This window comes from Bombina bombina, chromosome 3 (assembly GCF_027579735.1).
Source record: "Bombina bombina isolate aBomBom1 chromosome 3, aBomBom1.pri, whole genome shotgun sequence".
Classification (NCBI taxonomy): Eukaryota; Metazoa; Chordata; class Amphibia; order Anura; family Bombinatoridae; genus Bombina; species Bombina bombina.
In genome coordinates this window covers 33,737,286-33,750,417 of record NC_069501.1, presented here as the reverse complement: position 1 = coordinate 33,750,417, position 13,132 = coordinate 33,737,286, and positions in this window count along the sequence as shown.

Genomic DNA, 13,132 nt, shown 5'->3' with positions numbered 1-13,132 from the left:
AAATGGCATATAGTGTATCAATAACACTTAGCAACTTATCCCCTCTTCAAGTGTGTCCAGAAAGGAGTTCCAGGAAAAGGCAGGACAGGTGTATATCCTCATTCGCTCCAGGGAGGAAGCAAACAGGCAACCGGCATAAGTTCCCAAAGAGTGCCAGAAACCAGGCTGGCAACGGTAGCAAAGTCCGTTTCAATGGTATAAATAATGGCGATGTAGTACCTTATCTGGCAAATAAGTGAATGAGATCCTAGGCTCCCAAATCCAAAAGTTCTGTGCTGCAGGTTCAGAACTGAGGACGGCCTCACTGGATCAAACAAATGACGTTAAAGGGGAGGAGCTCTACGCGTTTCGTCCCAGTAACGTAGGGACTTTCTCAAGAGTGATTTGTTAGTAGCGTGCATATCCTCTTATAGGTAGTGTATATCCACACTCCCACATTTTACACCAATGGGGTTAAAGGTCTTGATGATATGCACGATACTTCAAACAGGGGATTGTAAACAAACGCTTGTAATAGCGTAAGTGTGGCTAATTTTCAGATATTCACAGAACATGATTGATATACAATAATAGCGATCTACAATTATAATACAGTTCTAAACATAAACCATATCTATTGGTATCTAAAAATATTAAAAATATTATAAGTTAATATATATTCACATATAATTCTAAAAAATACAATTAATAATCATAAAAATATAACCAATAATCATTATAAATAAAAACCATTCAGTAAATATTTAAAAAACATTAATAGGCTTAAAAATGTGCTAAATGCAATACATCCTATATATATATGTTGTAACCAACAATTCATATATAGATACACAATATGTGATATACATAAAAAGCCAATATTGTATAAAATAAATAATGATGTGTAGGATTAAAGGAATGCTTGCAAATCAATGTCGATATTTAACCCTTTCGGTTCCAAACAGTTAAGGGTCCTAATCCAAAAGGTCTCCCTTTTTCTAAGATTTAGCAGTCTATTGGTGTCCCATACGTTGGGTTTAATCCATTCTATGATTTTAACGGATAGATCAGACGGATTGCAATTATGGAAGAGCTTAAAGTGGCGTGAAACACTATGGTTCTCAAACCCTGATTCTATGTTTCTTATATGTTCCCTAACTCTATATTTTATTTTGCGTTTAGTGCGACCAATATAAATTAATCCACATTTGCATATGAGTTGGTAAATTACATATGTGGTATGACATGTGCACCTGTCCTTGCAGGGGTACCTTTTTGTTCCATCATAATTAAGAAAATAGGTGGAATTGCTGTCTATTCTAGGACAAAGAACACAATCAATGGTTTTGCAAGGGTATAAGCCATTCTTTCCCCCACACCATTTATTCACTGTTGTAAAATTAGAATTAGATTTTCTTAATTTAGTTGGTGCGATGTAATTCTTAATGTCTTTATTTTTCCTAAAAATGACATTAGGTTTGTCACCTACAATCTGTTTCAGCACAGGGTCAAGTTTGAGAACGTTCCAGTGTTTTCTTAAAATTCTCTGTATTTTTTGGTGTTGATTGTTATATTGGGTGACAAATTTAGGAACATGTTTTCTATCTTTTATCAGATTGTTCTTACCCTTTTGTGTATTATTAATTAGAGAGGCCCTATCCATCATATCGACCTTATATTTGCAATCTTCTAAATGTTTGGGATTGTAACCCTTCTCTATAAATTTGCCCATAAGTATGCTGGATTCCTCATTGTAATGCTCCATATTGGTGCAGTTACGTTTAATTCTTTGAAATTGTCCCAGGGGGATATTTTGTTTCCATTGCCTGAGGTGTCCACTTCTAATGTTTAATAGGCTATTCCTATCCGTGGATTTACGATAATTCTTAACTGCTACTGTGTTTGAAACCTCATTATGATAAAGAGTGAGGTCTAAAAAGGGTATTGATTTCAATGATTTTTCCATAGTAAATTTTAAATTATAAGTGTTATTGTTTATGTAGTTTAAAAAGTCATCTATGATATTCTCAGGGCCTTGCCAGATCATAATAATGTCATCGATATAACGATGGTATTTAATGACATTTGATTTGTAAGGGTTGTTGTTCCAAACCAAATTGTCCTCAAAATGTGACATATATAGATTAGCGTACGATGGGGCAAAGGTAGTCCCCATCGCCGTGCCTTGATGTTGTCTATAAAATCTTCCTTCAAATAAAAAATAGTTATGAGGCCCTGAGAATATCATAGATGACTTTTTAAACTACATAAACAATAACACTTATAATTTAAAATTTACTATGGAAAAATCATTGAAATCAATACCCTTTTTAGACCTCACTCTTTATCATAATGAGGTTTCAAACACAGTAGCAGTTAAGAATTATCGTAAATCCACGGATAGGAATAGCCTATTAAACATTAGAAGTGGACACCTCAGGCAATGGAAACAAAATATCCCCCTGGGACAATTTCAAAGAATTAAACGTAACTGCACCAATATGGAGCATTACAATGAGGAATCCAGCATACTTATGGGCAAATTTATAGAGAAGGGTTACAATCCCAAACATTTAGAAGATTGCAAATATAAGGTCGATATGATGGATAGGGCCTCTCTAATTAATAATACACAAAAGGGTAAGAACAATCTGATAAAAGATAGAAAACATGTTCCTAAATTTGTCACCCAATATAACAATCAACACCAAAAAATACAGAGAATTTTAAGAAAACACTGGAACGTTCTCAAACTTGACCCTGTGCTGAAACAGATTGTAGGTGACAAACCTAATGTCATTTTTAGGAAAAATAAAGACATTAAGAATTACATCGCACCAACTAAATTAAGAAAATCTAATTCTAATTTTACAACAGTGAATAAATGGTGTGGGGGAAAGAATGGCTTATACCCTTGCAAAACCATTGATTGTGTTCTTTGTCCTAGAATAGACAGCAATTCCACCTATTTTCTTAATTATGATGGAACAAAAAGGTACCCCTGCAAGGACAGGTGCACATGTCATACCACATATGTAATTTACCAACTCATATGCAAATGTGGATTAATTTATATTGGTCGCACTAAACGCAAAATAAAATATAGAGTTAGGGAACATATAAGAAACATAGAATCAGGGTTTGAGAACCATAGTGTTTCACGCCACTTTAAGCTCTTCCATAATTGCAATCCGTCTGATCTATCCGTTAAAATCATAGAATGGATTAAACCCAACGTATGGGACACCAATAGACTGCTAAATCTTAGAAAAAGGGAGACCTTTTGGATTAGGACCCTTAACTGTTTGGAACCGAAAGGGTTAAATATCGACATTGATTTGCAAGCATTCCTTTAATCCTACACATCATTATTTATTTTATACAATATTGGCTTTTTATGTATATCACATATTGTGTATCTATATATGAATTGTTGGTTACAACATATATATATAGGATGTATTGCATTTAGCACATTTTTAAGCCTATTAATGTTTTTTAAATATTTACTGAATGGTTTTTATTTATAATGATTATTGGTTATATTTTTATGATTATTAATTGTATTTTTTAGAATTATATGTGAATATATATTAACTTATAATATTTTTAATATTTTTAGATACCAATAGATATGGTTTATGTTTAGAACTGTATTATAATTGTAGATCGCTATTATTGTATATCAATCATGTTCTGTGAATATCTGAAAATTAGCCACACTTACGCTATTACAAGCGTTTGTTTACAATCCCCTGTTTGAAGTATCGTGCATATCATCAAGACCTTTAACCCCATTGGTGTAAAATGTGGGAGTGTGGATATACACTACCTATAAGAGGATATGCACGCTACTAACAAATCACTCTTGAGAAAGTCCCTACGTTACTGGGACGAAACGCGTAGAGCTCCTCCCCTTTAACGTCATTTGTTTGATCCAGTGAGGCCGTCCTCAGTTCTGAACCTGCAGCACAGAACTTTTGGATTTGGGAGCCTAGGATCTCATTCACTTATTTGCCAGATAAGGTACTACATCGCCATTATTTATACCATTGAAACGGACTTTGCTACCGTTGCCAGCCTGGTTTCTGGCACTCTTTGGGAACTTATGCCGGTTGCCTGTTTGCTTCCTCCCTGGAGCGAATGAGGATATACACCTGTCCTGCCTTTTCCTGGAACTCCTTTCTGGACACACTTGAAGAGGGGATAAGTTGCTAAGTGTTATTGATACACTATATGCCATTTTATGTTATATACTTTGTGAGTTGCCACTTGTCTTTGTTTACACTATTAAATTTTGTTATACCCTGCATTTGAGTCTGCGCTCCTCTCCTCTATCTTTTTAGATCGTTTTATTACCAATTTGTTGCTCTTCCATTTGGCCTAGCAACATCTCCAAGAATCTTTTTAAAGGTTCTGGGTGCCCTATTATCTGTAATCAGAGAACAGGGTATTGCGGTGTTTCCTTATTTGGACGATATCTTGGTACTAGCTCAGTCTTTACATACTGCAGAATCTCACACAAATCAACTAGTGTTGTTTCTTCGGAAACAAGGTTGGAGAATCAATTTACCAAAAAGTTTCTTGATTCCTCAGACAAGGTTCACCTTTTTAGGCTTCCAGATAGATTCAGTGTCCATCTTGTCTAACAGACAAGAGACATTTAAAATTGGTCGCAGCATGCCGGCTTCTTCAGTCTCAGTCATTCCCTTCAGTGGCTATGTGTATGGAGGTTTTAGGTCTCATGACTGCAGCATCGGACACGATCCCCTTTGCTCGTTTTCACATGAGACCTCTACAGCTGTGTATGCTGAATCAATGGTGCAGGGATTATACAAGATATCACAATTAATATCCTTGAATCCCAATGTACGACACTCTCTGACATGGTGAATAGATCACCATCGTTTGGTTCAAGGGGATCCTTTTGTTCACCCAACCTGGACTGTTATCACAACAGATGCGAGTCTTTCAGGTTGGGGAGCTGTTTGGGGATCTCTGACAGCACAAGGGGTTTGGAAATCTCAAGAGGCGAGATTACCAATACATATTTTAGAACTTCGTGCAATTCTCAGGGCGCTTCAGTTCTGGCCTCTGCTAAAGAGAGAACCGTTCATTTGTTTTCAGACAGACAATATCACAACTGTGGCTTATGTCAATCATCAGGGTGGGACTCACAGTCCCAAAGCTATGAAAGAAGTATCTCAGATACTTGCCTGGACAGAATCCAGCTCCTGTCTAATCTCTGCGGTGCATATCCCAGGCGTAGACAATTGGGAGGCGGATTATCTCAGCCGCCAGACTTTACATCCAGGGGAGTGGTCTCTCCATCCAGATGTGTTTTCTCAGATTGTTCAGATGTGGGGGCTTCCAGAGATAGATCTCATGGCCTCTCATCTAAACAAGAAACTTCCCAGATACCTGTCCAGGTCCAGGGATTTTCAGGCGGAAGCAGTGGATGCGCTGACACTTCCTTGGTGTTATCAACCTGCTTACATCTTCCCGCCTCTAGTTCTCCTTCCAAGAGTGATCTCCAAAATCATCATGGAACAGTCTTTTGTGTTGCTGATGGCTCCAGCATGGCAACACAGGTTTTGGTATGTGGATCTGGTTTGGATGTCCAGTTTCCCGCCTTGGCCACTTCCGTTACGGCTGGACCTACTATCTCAAGGTCCGTTTTTCCATCAGGATCTCAAATCATTAAATTTTAAGGTATGGAAATTGAACGCTTAGTTCTAAGTCATAGAGGTTTCTCTGACTCAGTGATTAATACTATGTTACAAGCTTGTAAATCTGTCTCTAGAAAGATTTATTATAGAGTTTGGAAGACTTACATTTCATGGTGTTCTTCTCATAAATTCTCCTGGCATTCTTTTAGAATTCCTAGAATTGTACAGTTCCTTCAGGATGATTTGGATAAGGGTTTGTCTGCAAGTTCCTTGAAAGGACAAATCTCCACTCTTTCTGTTTTATTTCACAGAAAGATTGCTATACTTCCTGATATTCACTGTTTTGTACAGGCTTTAGTTCGTATTAAGCCTGTCATTAAATCAATTTCTCCTCCTTGGAGTCTTAATTTGGTTCTGAAGGCTTTACAGGCTCCTCCATTTGAGCCTATGCATTCTTTGGACATTAAACTACTTTCCTGGAAAGTGTTGTTCCTTTTGGCTATCTCTTCTGCTAGAAGAGTTTCTGAGCTATCTGCTCTTTCTTGTGAGTCTCCTTTTCTGATTTTTCATCAGGATAAGACAGTTTTGCGGACTTCTTTTCAATTTTTACCTAAGGTTGTGAATTCTAACAACATTAGTAGAGAAATTGTTGTCCCTTCCTTGTGTCCTAATTCTAATAATTCTTTGGAGAGATCCTTACATTCTTTGGATGTGGTTAGAGCTTTGAAATATTATGTGGAAGCTACTAAAGATTTCAGGAAGACTTCCAGTCTATTTGTTTTATTTTCTGGTCCTAGGAAAGGTCAGAAGGCTTCTGCTATTTCCTTGGCTTCTTGGTTGAAACTTTTGATTCATCAAGCTTATTTGGAGTCGGGTCAGGCCCCGCCTCAGAGAATCACAGCTCATTCTACTAGATAAGTCTCCACTTCGTGGGCTTTTAAGAATGAAGCTTCAGTTGATCAGATTTGCAAAGCGGCGACTTGGTCCTCTTTGCATACATTTACTAAATTCTACCGTTTTGATGTATTTGCTTCTTCGGAAGCAGTTTTTGGTAGAAAAGTTCTTCAGGCAGCTGTTTCAGTTTGATTCTTCTGCTTTTTGATTTAAGTTTTTTTCTTTCAAAAATTAAAATAAACTTATTTTTTTGGGTTGTGGATTAATTTTTTCAGTGAAATATGGCTGTTTTTATTTTTATTCCCTCCCTCTCTAGTGACTCTTGAGTGGAAGACTCCACATCTTGGGTATTGATATCCCATATGTCACTAGCTCATGGACTCTTGCCAATTACATGAAAGAAAACATAATTTATGCAAGAACTTACCTGATAAATTCATTTCTTTCATATTGTCCATGAGGCCCACCCTTTTTATGGTGGTTATGATTTTTTGTATAAAGCACAATTATTTCCAAATTTCCTTTGTTGATGCTTTCAACTCCTTTCTTTATCACCCCACTGCTTGGCTATTCATTAAACTGAATTGTGGGTGTGGTGAGGGGTGTATTTATAGGCATTTTGAGGTTTGGGAAACTTTGCCCCTCCTGGTAGGATTGTATATCCCATATGTCACTAGCTCATGGACTCTTGCCAATATGAAAGAAATGAATTTATCAGGTAAGTTCTTACATAAATTATTATTTATTTTTTTAAAAAACATCTACAATACAAGTTACCAGCCACCCCTGAAATAACAAAATCTAACTCAAAAAGCCTATTCTTAAAAAAAAAAAAAACCCAAAAAAGTCATAACTAACTAGGGATGGGCGAATGTTTCTAAAAATTCGAAATTTAAAATGAATTTTGATACATTCGTTCGTTCAAATCGAATTTTGAATGTTTATATAAAATTCTAACATTCTATTTTCGAATTTTCGTTTTTTAATTTTTCAATAAAATTCAAAAATATTCGTTCGAATAATAGAATGTTTAGCTATGTATTCATTCAATTTCGAAATGTAATATTCGAATTCGAATGTGACATTCGAATTCGAATGTGACATTCAAATTTGAAATTGTATTTCTGGTCTACAACTGTGTTTAAAGGACCACTAAACCCCAAATCTTTCTTTCATGATTCAGATAGAGAATAGAAATTTAAACAACATTACAATTTACTTCCATTAATTATTTTGCTTCATTTTTTAAATATCCTTAGTTGAAGAAAAAGCAATGCACATGGTGAGCCAATCACACGATGCTTCTATGTGTAGCAACCAATCAGCAGCTAGTGAGCATATCTAGATATGCTTCTCATCAAAGAATATCAAGAGAATAAAACAAATTAGATAATATAAGTAAATTAGAAAGATGTTTAAAATTGCATTCTCTTTCTCTAAATAATAAAAGAAAAAATGCGGGTGGCATGTCCCTTTAATAAATGTAATATTCAAATTCGCCACATTCAAATTTGAAATAGTATTTCTAGTCTAATACTGTGTTTTAAATGTGACATTCGAATTCGAAATAGTATTTCTAGCCTACAATTGTGTTTTATAAATGTATTATTCTAATTCGAATGTGATATTCGAATGTGACATTCGAAAACTGTAAATAACATTTGAAAATCGAATTTTTAAGAATATTCGTTCTTATCAACATTTTACTATGTAAATCGAATTTCTACAATAACATTTGTTCTAACATTCGAATTCGGATATAAACACATTCACCCATCCCTATAACTAACCCCAAAAGTGGTACTCACCATTGGGTAACCAGGCTCCTCTTGGTTCAACGCTGGGCCCTCTTTAGCTCAACTCCTGGTGCCAGGGGCCATCTTTGCTGCGGCCTCTTCCACTGCCTCTGCTATGCAATCTTCTTTATCGTCGGGGCACTCTTCATTCCGAGTCTTCTTGATCCAACGTTGGGCCCTCTTCATCCCGACTGCTGGAGGCGGACATATCTTAATATATATATAACACAGTGCTGCTTATCCTCTTAGCTCCCTGTCCCTCACATGCCAGCCCTTGCTCACTCTCTCTGTCTCCCTCTCCCTTGCACACAGCGCTGTTTATCCTCTTAGCTCCCTGTCCCTCACATGCCAGTCCTTGCTCACTCTCTCTGCCTCCCTCTCCCTTACACACAGCGCTGTTTATCCTCTTAGCTCCCTGTCCCTCACATGCCAGCCCTTGCTCACTCTCTTTGTCTCCCTCTCCCTTGCACACAGCGCTGCTTATCCTCTTAGCCCCCTGTCCCTCACATGCCAGCCCTTGCTCACTCTTTCTGTCTCCCTCTCCCTTGCACACAGCGCTGCTTATCCTCTTACCTTCCTGTCCCTCACATGCCAGCCCTTGCTCACTCTTTCTGTCTCCCTCTCCCTTGCACACAGCGCTGCTCATCCTCTTAGCTCCCTGTCCCTCACATGCCAGTCCTTGCTCACTCTCTCTGCCTCCCTCTCCCTTGCACACAGCTCTGCTTATCCTCTTAGCTCACTGTCCCTCACATGCCAGCCCTTGCTCACTCTCTCTGCCTCCCTCTCCCTTGCATACAGCGCTGCTTATACTCTTAGCCCCCTGTACCTCACATGCCAGCCCTTGCTCACTCTCTCTGTCTCCCTCTCCCTTGCACACAGTGCTGCTTATCCTCTTAGCTCCCTGTCCCTCACATGCCAGCCCTTGCTCACTCTTTCTGTCTCCCTCTCCCTTGCACACAGCGCTGCTCATCCTCTTAGCTCCCTGTCCCTCACATGCCAGTACTTGCTCACTCTCTCTGCCTCCCTCTCCCTTGCACACAGCTCTGCTTATCCTCTTAGCTCCCTGTCCCTCACATGCCAGTCCTTGCTCACTCTCTCTGCCTCCCTCTCCCTTGCACACAGCTCTGCTTATCCTCTTAGCTCACTGTCCCTCACATGCCAGCCCTTGCTCACTCTCACTGCCTCCCTCTCCCTTGCACACAGCACTGCTTATCCTCTTAGCTCACTGTCCCTCACATGCCAGCCCTTGCTCACTCTTTCTGTCTCCCTCTCCCTTGCACACAGCGCTGCTTATCCTCTTAGCTTCCTGTCCCTCACATGCCAGCCCTTGCTCACTCTTTCTGTCTCCCTCTCCCTTGCACACAGCGCTGCTCATCCTCTTAGCTCCCTGTCCCTCACATGCCAGTCCTTGCTCACTCTCTCTGCCTCCCTCTCCCTTGCACACAGCTCTGCTTATCCTCTTAGCTCACTGTCTCTCACATGCCAGCCCTTGCTCACTCTCACTGCCTCCCTCTCCCTTGCACACAGCACTACTTATCCTCTTAGCTCCCTGTCCCTCAGATGCCAACCAGTGCTCACTCTCTTTGCCTCCCTCTCCCTTGCACACAGAACTGCTTATCCTCTTAGCTCCCTGTCCCTAACATGCCAGCCCTTGCTCACTCTTCTCTGCCTCTCCCTTGCACACAGCGCTGCTTATCCTCTGAGCTCCCAGTCCCTCACATGCCAGCCCTTGCTCACTCTCTCTGCCTCCCTCTCCCTTGCACACAGCGCTGCTTATCCTCTTAGCTCCCTGTCCCTCACATGCCAGCCCTTGCTCACTCTCTATGTCTCCCTCTCCCTTGCACACAGCGCTGCTTATCCTCTTAGCTCCCTGTCCCTCACATGCCAGCCCTTGCTCACTCTCTCTGCCTCCCTCTCCCTTGCACACAGCGCTGCTTATCCTCTTAGCTCCCTGTCCCTCACATCCCAGCAATGCTCACTCTCACTGCCTCCCTCTCCCTTGCACACAGCGCTGCTTATCCTCTTAGCTCACTGACCCTCACATGCCAGCCCTTGCTCACTCTCTTTGCCTCTCCCTTGCACACAGCGCTGCTTATCCTCTTAGATCCCTGTACCTCACATGCCAGCCCTTGCTCACTCTGTCTGCCTCCCTCTCCCTTGCACACAGTGCTGCTTATTCTCTTAGCTCCATGTCCCTCACATGCCAGCCCTTGCTCACTCTCTCTGCCTCCCTCTCCCTTGCATACAGCGCTGCTTATACTCTTAGCTCCCTGTCCCTCACATGCCAGCCCTTGCTCACTCTCTCTGCCTCCCTCTCCCTTGCACACAGTGCTGCTTATCCTCTTAGCTCCCTGTCCCTCACATGCCAGCCCTTGCTCACTCTCTCTGCCTCCCTCTCCCTTGCACACAGCGCTGCTTATACTCTTAGCTCCCTGTCCCTCACAAGCCAGCCCTTGCTCACTCTCTTTGCCTCTCCCTTGCACACAGGGCTGCTTATCCTCTTAGCTCCCTATCCCTCACATGCCAGCCCTTGCTCACTCTCTCTGCCTCCCTCTCCCTTGCACACAGCGCTGCTTATCCTCTTAGCTCCCTGTCCCTCACATGCCAGCCCTTGCTCACTCTCACTGCCTCCCTCTCCCTTGCACACAGCGCTGCTTATCCTCTTAGCTCACTGACCCTCACATGCCAGCCCTTGCTCACTCTCTTTGCCTCTCCCTTGCACACAGCGCTGCTTATCCTCTTAGCTCCCTGTACCTCACATGCCAGCCCTTGCTCACTCTCTCTGTCTCCCTCTCCCTTGCACACAGCTCTGCTTATCCTCTTAGCTCCCTGTCCCTCACATGCCAGCCCTTGCTCACTCTCTCTGCCTCCCTCTCCCTTGCACACAGCACTGCTTATCCTCTTAGTTCCCTGTCCCTCACATGCCAGCCCTTGCTCACTCTCTCTGTCTCCCTCTCCCTTGCACACAGTGCTGCTTATCCTCTTAGCTCCCTGTCCCCCACATGCCAGCCCTTGCTCACTCTCTGCCTCCCTCTCCCTTGCACACAGCGCTTATTATCCTCTTAGCTCCCTGTCCCTCACATGCCAGCCCTTGCTCACTCTCTCTGCCTCCCTCTCCCTTGCACACAGCGCTGCTTATCCTCTTAGCTCACTTACCCTCACATGCCAGTCCTTGCTCACTCTCTCTGTCTCCTTCTCTATTGCACAAGGTGCTGCTTATCCTCTTAGCTCCCTGTCCCTCACATGTCAACCCTTGCTCACTCTCTCTGCCTCCCTCTCCCTTGCACACAGTGCTGCTTATCCTCTTAGCTCCCTGTACCTCACATGCCAGCCCTTGCTCACTCTCTCTGCCTCCCTCTCCCTTGCACACAGCGCTGTTTATCCTCTTAGCTCCCTGTACCTCACATGCCAGCCCTTGCTCACTCTCTCTGCCTCCCTCTCTCTTGCACACAGTGCTACTTATACTCTTAGCTCCCTGTCCCTCACATGCCAGCCCTTGATCACTCTATCTGCCTCGCTCTCCCTTGCACACAGCGTTGCTTATCCTCTTAGCTCCCTGTCCCTCACATGCCACTCCTTGATCACACTCTCTGCCTCCCTCTTCCTTGCACACAGTGCTGCTTATCCTCTTAGCTCCCTGTCCCTCACATGCCAGCGCTTGCTCACTCTCTCTGCCTCTCTCTCCCTTGCACACAGTGCTGCTTATCCTCTTAGCTCCCTGTCCCTCACATGCCAGCCCTTGCTCACTATCTTTGCCTCCTTCTCCATTGCACACAGCGCTGTTTATTATCTTAGCTCCCTGTCCCTCACATGCCAGCCCTTGCTCACTCTCTCTCCCTCTCCCTTGCACACAGCACTGCTTATCCTCTTAGCTCCCTGTCCCTCACATGCCAGCCCTTGCTCACTCTCTCTGCCTCCCTCTCCCTTGCACACAGCGCTGCTTATCCTCTTAGCTCCCTGTCCCTCACATGCCAGCCCTTGCTCACTCTCTCTGCCTCGCTCTCCCTTGCACACAGCGCTGCTTATCCTCTTAGCTCCCTGTCCCTCACATGCCAGCCTTTGCTAACTCTCTCTGCCTTTCCCTTGCACACAGCGCTGCTTATCCTCTTAGCTCCCTGTCCCTCACATGCCAGCCCTTGCTCACTTTCTCTGCCTCTCTCTCCATTGCACACAGCACTGCTTATCCTCTTAGCTCCCTGTCCCTCACATGCCAACCATTGCTCACTCTCTTTGCCTCCCTCTCCCTTGCACACAGAACTGCTTATCCTCTTAGCTCACTGTCCCTCACATGCCAGCCCTTGCTCACTCTCTCTGCCTCCCTCTCCCTTGCACACAGTGCTGCTTATCCTCTTAGCTCCCTGCACCTCACATGCCAGCCCTGGCACACTATCTCTGCCTCCTTCTCCCTTGCAAACAGCGCTGCTTATACTCTTAGCTCACTGTCCCTCACATGCCAGCCCTTGCTCACTCTCTTTTCCTCTCCCTTGCACACAGCGCTGCTTATCCTCTTAGCCCCCTGTCCCTCACATGCCTGCCCTTGCTTACTCTCTCTGCCTTCCTCTCCCTTGCACACAGTGCTGCTTATCTCTTAGCTCCCTGTCCCTCACATGCCAGCCCTTGATCACTCTATCTGCCTCTCTCTCCCTTGCACACAGCGTTGCTTATCCTCTTAGCTCCCTGTCCCTCACATGCCAGTCCTTGATCACACTCTCTGCCTCCCTCTTCCTTGCACACAGTGCTGCTTATCCTCTTAGCTCACTGACCCTCACATGCCAGTCCTTGCTCACTCTCTCT